Consider the following 8,867-nt stretch of genomic DNA (forward strand, 5'->3'; position numbering starts at 1 on the left):
CGATCAACATTGAGATGTCGACGATGTAAACAGGAAAGAAGGCACACCATGTAGACATGATGTCGACTCGATGTTGGTCAACATTGTGATATCGACTATGTCGACGATGTAAACAGGATATAAGAGGTACAATGTAGACACAATGTCTACACAATGTCGATCAACATTGCGATGTCGACAATGTAAACAGGAAAGAAGGAACACGATGTAAAGTAAGACATGATGTCGACTCGATGTTGGTCAACATTGCGATATCTACAATGTCGACGATGTAAACAGGATATAAGAGGTACGATGTAGACACAATGTCTACACGATGTCGATCAAGATTGCAATGTCGACGGTGTACACAAGAAAGAAGGAACACAATGTAGAGTAAGACACGATGTCGACTCGATGTTGGTCAACATTGCGATATCTACAATGTCGACGATGTAAACAGGATATAAGAGGTACGATGTTGACACAATGTCTACACGATGTTGATCAACACTGCAATGTCGACGGTGTATATAGAAAAGAAGGCACATGATGTATACACGATATAGACTCGATGTCGATCAACATTGTGATATCGACGATTTCGACGATGTAAACAGGATATAAGAGGTATGATGAAGACACGATGTCGACTCGATAACGATCCACATTGCGATGTTGACGATGTAAACAGGAAACAAGACACACGATGTGGACACAATGTCGACTCGATGTTGGTCAACATTGCGATATCGAAATTGTACACAGGATATATATGGTACGCTGCAAATGCAAATTTAATAATTATACTAATATGATATTAACACAATGTGTACTCGGTATTGGCCAACATTGCGATGTCGACAATATTGATTAAACATGGTGCATTGGACATACCTCGCGAAAATTGGACGAACTGGTGCTTAATGAGAACTCTGCATATATAAACATGTCTTACATTATCTTATTGACTGAAAATTAACACTGACTGTATGTCTTAATTATCTAATCAATTTACATGTATGATAAAAAAAATGATAATGACTCAGACTTGCCTGTGAGTGTCAGAGCGTCCTGTCTGGTGATATACCTGTAGACACACACCTTGTTGTTGTATGATCCGACCCAGAGACGGTGAGTATTGACATCATAACTCAGGCTCCATAGCACACTCTCTTGTGATTTTGTCAGTAGATGTGACAGGAACTGACCATCCCTGTCTATCATCTGTACTGTGTTGGTCCATCCATCACACACCAGGATGTGTGACAGCGCGTCAGTACAGATTCCACGTGGCTCTAGTCCTGATCCTAATGGAGGTCCTGTGTAGGAGAAACGATGTTTTCCTTCGCACTCTGTCACCACTACACCAGACCTATAGTCAGACACCACGACATCCCCATTGTTGTTCTCTGTTATATAGTTAGGTGTAACATACAGTTCCCGTCCTGTGTTGTCATGTTGTATGCTTTGTATCAGTTGCCCGCTCTGGTTGTACCGGGTTACCTTGCCTGTCCCAGTATCATCATTATACATCCCGACCAGTAGATCCCCATTGGACGGGGACCAGTACACACACCATGGTTCCCATGTAGAGTCTGTTCTCTCTATAAATGTGGTGGTTGTTTTCATATCCTTTGACAGTTTGTTGATGTTTTCATTCCTATCTATATAAATCAGTTCACTCTCACTGTTCACTGTGTGTAATCCTCCATATAAATCACTATATGAATCCTTCACATGATGTAGATGGACACCTGTTGTGTCTGTCAACATGATTTTGTTTCTATCACTGACCCAGACCCTGTCTGGAGTCACACAGGAAATGTGATAAAAACCATCAACACCTGTCGCTGTGAGAGAGTGAAGTATCTCGGGGGGAGACATCAGTTTCAGCAGACACTGGTTTCCTTGCTGTGGTTTTTCTGTCCCTGGGGTTGGGATTCCACTCAGTCACTCCATCACATGACTTTGATCTACAAACATTAAACGTAGAGTTCTAATCCTGTATTGTTACAAGGGTTTAATAAAGCCAATTCTCTCTCTTTCTTTTTATTTCTCTCTCTCTGTATTTGACTTTCTATTAAACATATACTATTGATCTCTCATTTTCTTTATTTCTTTATCCTCTCCTATCTTTCTATCTCATAATTTTTCTTCTTGCTTTCTCACTTCTCTCTCCTTCATTATTTCATTTTTAAACAGGTGCTCTCTCTCTCTCTCTCTCTCTCTCTCTCTCTTTCAATCTTTCCTACTCATTCTGGCTTTCTCTGTAAATTTTTCTCTCTTATTGTTGCTTTCACTCTCTTTTTCTCACACTCAGTCTGTTTCTGATTGTCTATGCTAATACATATTTCTCTCTCACTCTCTGTTTGTCTCTGTCTGTCTCTCTCTGTGGGTCTTTCTCTCCGTCTCTCTCTCATAGCAGACATTATCTTATCAGTTTGACTCACTGTATTTGTTAACATAAAAAAAAACAGAGCCCATGGGCCACGTTGCTTGCCTAAACAAATGTTCCTTATATTATTCTTTTTCAGTTTTTTAAACCATTTCCCCACATATTTCTAGGACAATGAACTCTTCTTATATATCTGTGTTAAACTTTGAACCTCCTCTTGGAGTCCCAATATCGGTCCAGGGGTCACAATTCTAATTTAGAACCTACATTATTTGAGGATGCTTACATACCAAGCAATCTAAAAAATTGTACTGTATTGTACATGTACAAATGTAGTTCATGAGAAGAGCATTTTCAAACACTTTCCCTAAATATTTGTCATATATTTGATCTGTGCTTACTATGTATTTAAGACATATTACTTTAGTCAGGTACTTTTACACAATTGTGCTGAAAAATAGTTCCATTCATGATTAGAAGATACATCATTACAACAAATATTTAGAATATCAATGCATATGTATATGAGATCGGGGAAGAAAACAAAATAAGCGTAAAATCATTTTTAAAAATCACCTTTTTCCAAGAAACGTAAATGTGATTGAAGCATTCATATTCCTATGCTAGCTGCCTCTTCAGTCTTTTTCATGGAAATATAGGTCATTCTTTAAATGACATTAACTTTTTCACTTAAGGTGGAATAACACATCATTACATAACGGCTGACCTCTGATCTAAACGGAATTTCGTTATAATCAATTGATTTTATCCACAGAAATACTTACCCCACAGCCGTGTGGATAAAGTATTGGGCTTGTGATCTGTACATCCCAAGTTCGAATCCCAAAGGGGATTTTGTTGTTATTTACTGAATTGATGTTTTTAAATATTCAATTTTGTTTATCAGCAAACTGCATATTTTTTGCTTATTTGACATATGTATAGTTTAATTATCATCATAATCATCATTCATAATCAAAAATTTATTACCGACCCCCCCCCCCCTCCCCCCTTCTCCCAAACAGTGCAGACAATGGGAGCAAGCAATCAAGATTTTTCATAAAAAAGATAAACCGATGCACATTTAATGTGTCAGCATTTACATTTACAATTAATAAATGTTATGTGGGATGTAATAAGCAACAGTGAGCAAGAATTTTCAAGTAAAAGGGATGTTCACCATTCAGTGCACGTGTGTAATCCTGATTTAAAAATAGATTAACCATATTTGAAAAGTGGATGGGGGAGGGGGGTCATCGCAAAAGGTTGTTAAATATTGTCTAATATAGCATTGAATCATGATTTTTTTAAGTATACAGTTTCATAACTGCAGCGGTGTGTGCATACAAATTGAGTAACGCGCTAGGCGCGTTATGAAAATTTGTATGCAAACATCGCTGCAGTTATGAGACTGTATACTTAAAAAAATCACGATTTAATGCTTATATTTACATTATTTATCTTCATTCCTTGTCTGCAAATGTGATTTCCTATCTTATCCTAAGGGTATGTTCATATTAATGGAAGAGCTACAGTAACAGCCGCAAGCGTGAACTTTGATTTTTGCTTGTGACGTTCCTGTAACAGAGTTCAACGTTTGTGACGTCATAATAAAACTCGTCAGTTTAACCTCTGAGTACCCTGTGTGCATAACAGTGTTTTAACTGCCGTAGCATTCAACACACTTTACAAGCAAAAAATATGTGGAATGTAAATATGGTACAATGTAAATAATAACTGGTGTTGGATTAACATCATTACCAAATAATCATCAGTTTAGATTAAACCAAATATATATTCATGTAGCTAGAATATTTACTGGAGGGTGTGACCCGATTTTTGATGAATTGGGCTATTTCATTCATCTTAAAAAAGGTACATAACTCGCTCGTCTTACTTATGTACATTAAACAATTACTAGTCATTTGCGTGTGTGTTAATTCGATAGTTTTCTTCCAAAACATTCAATATAAAGTTTAATGTAAATGTATGTAGTTGTTATGAAACAAATCTCAAAAAAATCATTTGACCCCCTCTCCATGGTAAAGTTCATTCAAACCTCTCAGCTGTTTAGTGAATGGTCAGCAGGACTTAATATGTCTCATTCATAGTTATTGCGCGCCGATTAGTGGACGAGTCCAAATTGGGATTATGAGAAGGGGGGTTTGCAGCAGAGACAATTTTCTTAACTTGCATGCATTTGCTTCCCCCTCCCATTTTTGTCGGAGCATATCATAAATGAAACTGAAAATAACTAAAGAAAATCTAATTGATTTGAATTGAAGTTAGAATAAGAAATTCCGTGACCAAATTAGAACAAATAGATATACTTATACATATAAGTAAATACACAGACACAGAAAAAAATAATCCCACAGAAAAAGCTTACTATCATTATCATGAATCAGACGAACAGCAACGAGACATTGCGCAAATTCGGGTATGACTAATGGCGCGAAACACCAGAAACCCCGAAAACCACTGCTCGACTGTATTGTTGTGCAATGTATCAGGTTCTTAGAATTTCTTCCTGCTAGAATGTAAAATCGATCTGCTTTTTTAAGATAAAATCTCAGGCATCAATCCAGGATTTGAAAAAGATAGCTCAGATAATTTTATTTCCAAATTCTGGGCCCTTTTGGGCATACAAAATGACAAAATACAATAATTACAACAACACATACACACTTACAAAAAGAGAGAATGTTTCTAAATGATAGTTTACATTCATATTAAAGATGAATATTTTAGTATATTTCAACACAACTGAGGATTTTCTCATTTGGAAACAACTATAAACATGATAAATGTAGTTTGCAAAAAAGTCAATAACACATTCAGTTGACAATTGCCGGATAAACTTATCTTTTATTACATAGATCTTTAAAAAATGTTATTAATTTTTTCATTACCGGATGTGGGAGTGGAGGTTGTAGGTTAATTTGTAATTTTGCTATATAAATTTGAGAAATTAGAATTTTTCACGGGGTGGGGGGGGGTCCTTCTTCTACACTGGCCTCCTCTAGATTCGCGCATGAACTTTTTAAAACCTAATGAATGTGCATTAACATCATAACTTATATTGCTATATTCCAGTGTCTATGCATAACGGATAGTAACTGTGAACAGTGTATAACATGTACAATAGGTTAAAACCGGACATTATTTGCCCGGTAAAATGATCTGATGAGTTCAAAATTCACCTTTGAATTATCAGGGACGAATCCAAGATATATGAAGTTACATAGGCGCCAGTTGTAGGCAGGGGGTCTGGGGGCCGTCTTGAGACCCGCATGGGTCCAGGACACAGCCGTGGTGGGGGTTCCGGAGGCAAATCTCTTGGATTCTAGAGAATTTATAGGGTAAAAATGAAGCCTTTCAAAGTTATACTTTTGTGATATTTCTTCCCGTACGTAAAAAAGTGATAAAATTACAACTTTTTAGAGCGTGTAGATTTAAGACCTGCCTGTAACCCAATCAAAAGCATCCATAAGAAACATTTCCTTTTATATTTTTTTTTCTTAAGAATGGCTGTAAATTTATCAGTTTAGAAATATCAATGTCAATGGGACAATGTTTTGAAAGAGATAATCATGCCAGTCTGTATTGAATAAACATGGATGAGTCGTAAGGAATACTAGTATATTAAAAATAACCAAATAATCAAAGATTATTTATAAATTTATTTATTATGCGTTTATAAACGCATAGTAATAAGTAAACACCAAGCGGACGCACTAAAAAAAAGGAGATCCCAAAGAGACCACAAAAACAGACCAAATGTTTATACACTACTGGCTCTAAAAACCCCTGTCCGTATGAAAATCCCCTGTCTTCCCCTGTCACCCCCTGTGTTTTCACTGTCATCCCCTGTACATCCCCTGTGTGCCACTGTACAGAGCCCCTGTATACCCTGTCATCCCATGTGCGCCGCTGTACACAACCCCTGTGTGCCACTGTAAGCCCCTGCCACCCCCTGTATGCCCCTGTCATCCCCTGTAAGCCACTGTATACCCCTCTGCATGCCCCTGACATCCCCTGTACGGGTTTTGACTGGGTTTTTTTCAATATCATTTTCTTAATTCAACTATTGAAATCACATATGTTATATTTTGAGCTATAAGTCAATATTTGCACTCAACAGCGCCGAATCACAAGACACACTGTTATCGTAATTTTAGAAATCACATGTTTTAGTTGATAATCTATTGATACTTCAAAAATCATGCTAACAACTTAAAGATTTGAGATTCACCGGGTGGTAAACCCCAGGTGAGGGCGGGAATTATGTTTTATATTAGGTGTGCAAGCCCTCGGGGCATGTAGTCCTTTGGAGCTCGGGAACATCGCTACTAAATACAACATAGAGTGAATTATTAAGTTTTTAAAATTGTCTACAGATATATGTACACTTTACTATGGATATCTTAAGCCTATGAATCATATGATTCTTGGTAATAAACAACACACTAGAAACTAAGATCAAGCGCGGCACATGGTTTTGTATATATCTAAACATATAGGAGCGCACCAAAACCAATTAATCAGTCAGAATATAGAATTCATAATCAGCTATGTAACGATAGAGTACACCTTTCTTCTTTTTTCTAACCAAGTTCTTGGTTATACCTTTAATAATTTCCCGTGAATAGCAAAAGAAAGCTTCGATAGCTTATATAAGTTTGTCTAAAAATATTTAATATGTTTGTTCAATACGTTTCTGACCGGCTTATTGGACTCATGAGTTGAATTTAAACTGATGTTTTAATATCATAATCAATTTCATTAATTTCCAAAATCTTACTGCCATATCTCTTTTTACTGCAAAGTGGAAGATATCAAAGATAATTTAATTAATTGCTAGTGAACAGAAATCTGCAGCAAAGGTCAGAAAATGTAAATGTGTGTTTCTATACATGTAGGAGGTTTTATAGATATTGAGATATTTTTAAAAACCCCTGATTAGTCATGAGAGAGAGAGAGAGAGGGGGGAGAGAGAGAGAGATTGCATTGACTTTGAATTAAATTTATTAATTATATAGTTTACCCGGGAATTCATTTCCTAATAAGTAAACATGCAATCATAATTTTTATTACCTATTCTTTATCATTCCGCAACCGTGGTCAGAACATGCACAACATAAATGTAAATGTAGAACTAGTGTTTTCTATACATGTAGCCTATGGAGTTTATACAGAGAGAGAGAGAGAGAGAGAGAGAGAGAGAGAGAGAGAGATTGCATTGATTTTTTTAATTAAATGTTACTAATAGTTTAACCGGGAATTAATTTCTTAATAAGGAAACAAGCAATCCTTATTAACTTTCATAACCAATTTTCTAAAATTATTTAGATTAACATTGGAGGTGTCAAATTGATTTTTAATTCATCAATGTTTTATACTGCTCCAAATGAATTCATCAAAAAACTTAAAGACACATGATTAACAACTAGCTTATTGAAGCTACAGTTTCAAAGGAGATGATGTTGACATTATTTCACCCGGTCGGTGATTATATAATAGCTACTGTACACAGCCCTTCTTCACAATTTGCAGTTCACGGTAGCAAGATAGGGGAAAAGAGATGATAGACACACGTGTACACGTATATATACACACACTTCCTAAGATCTGAATGGTCGGTCAGGGATTATATAATTGTAAGCCTTCTGTCTTACAGGATCCTATTGAGGGTCAGCTCAAGCTTATGGATGACAAGTCCAGTATTTCTTTCTCAAGCGGTTTTATTAAGCGTGATCGTATAGTTAAGATTACAACAATCTAAAGCAGCCCAAATCAGGAGTCTGCACAATCTCATTTCATATGGGTATATATAAGGTTTTACTTATGATGGACAGTTTTGACTAGTTCGGCCCATATACGACGATCATGAGTGAACATTTAGTGTTCAAAATTAAGATTGATATTTTATTCCTTAATAAAGTAACAAAACCGTCAAAACTGCCAATCAAAGAGTCTGGATGCAGGATGTGGGTCTCCGAGTCCTGGGTCTCGGAGCCCCCCCACCTAGTATGAGGCATCACTTACTCACAATACGTTCATTCATACACGGCATAAAAGGTTACAAAGGTTAATATATAGAATACACAATACATGACTCAATATAGAATACTAGAGCATTCGTTGCAGACACAGAATCGCCAAATAGGTCACATGTTGTTAAACTCTCAATTTGGATATTATTCTGCCCGTATTATGACCTGGTTTCATAACATCAATTAGGAATACTACGCATTACTACAAGAGTCACAGAGTTCATTCTGTCAATTATCATTAACACCATTCAGTGCGCAGCATCTAGGTACACATAAATATCATAGTGACCATTATGTAATACTAGCAATTCAAGGTCATAGCATGGCTATCTGTTTACATACGTCCCCCAAACAAAAGAAATATCCCGAAGGGAGATTTCTCATGCCTGGCGCCCGGAATAGGAAAGCGTCCTTGATCTACCCTTGATCAGACG

General features: G+C 36.5%; 1 pseudogene; it reads right to left on the reverse strand.

Moving 5' to 3' along the window:
- Nucleotides 1-556: 556 nt before the first annotated feature.
- LOC128169097 (uncharacterized) lies at nt 557-2,217 on the reverse strand (annotated as a pseudogene).
- Nucleotides 2,218-8,867: the final 6,650 nt, after the last annotated feature.

Source organism: Crassostrea angulata, unplaced genomic scaffold (assembly GCF_025612915.1).
Source record: "Crassostrea angulata isolate pt1a10 unplaced genomic scaffold, ASM2561291v2 HiC_scaffold_97, whole genome shotgun sequence".
NCBI classification, from domain to species: Eukaryota; Metazoa; Mollusca; class Bivalvia; order Ostreida; family Ostreidae; genus Magallana; species Magallana angulata.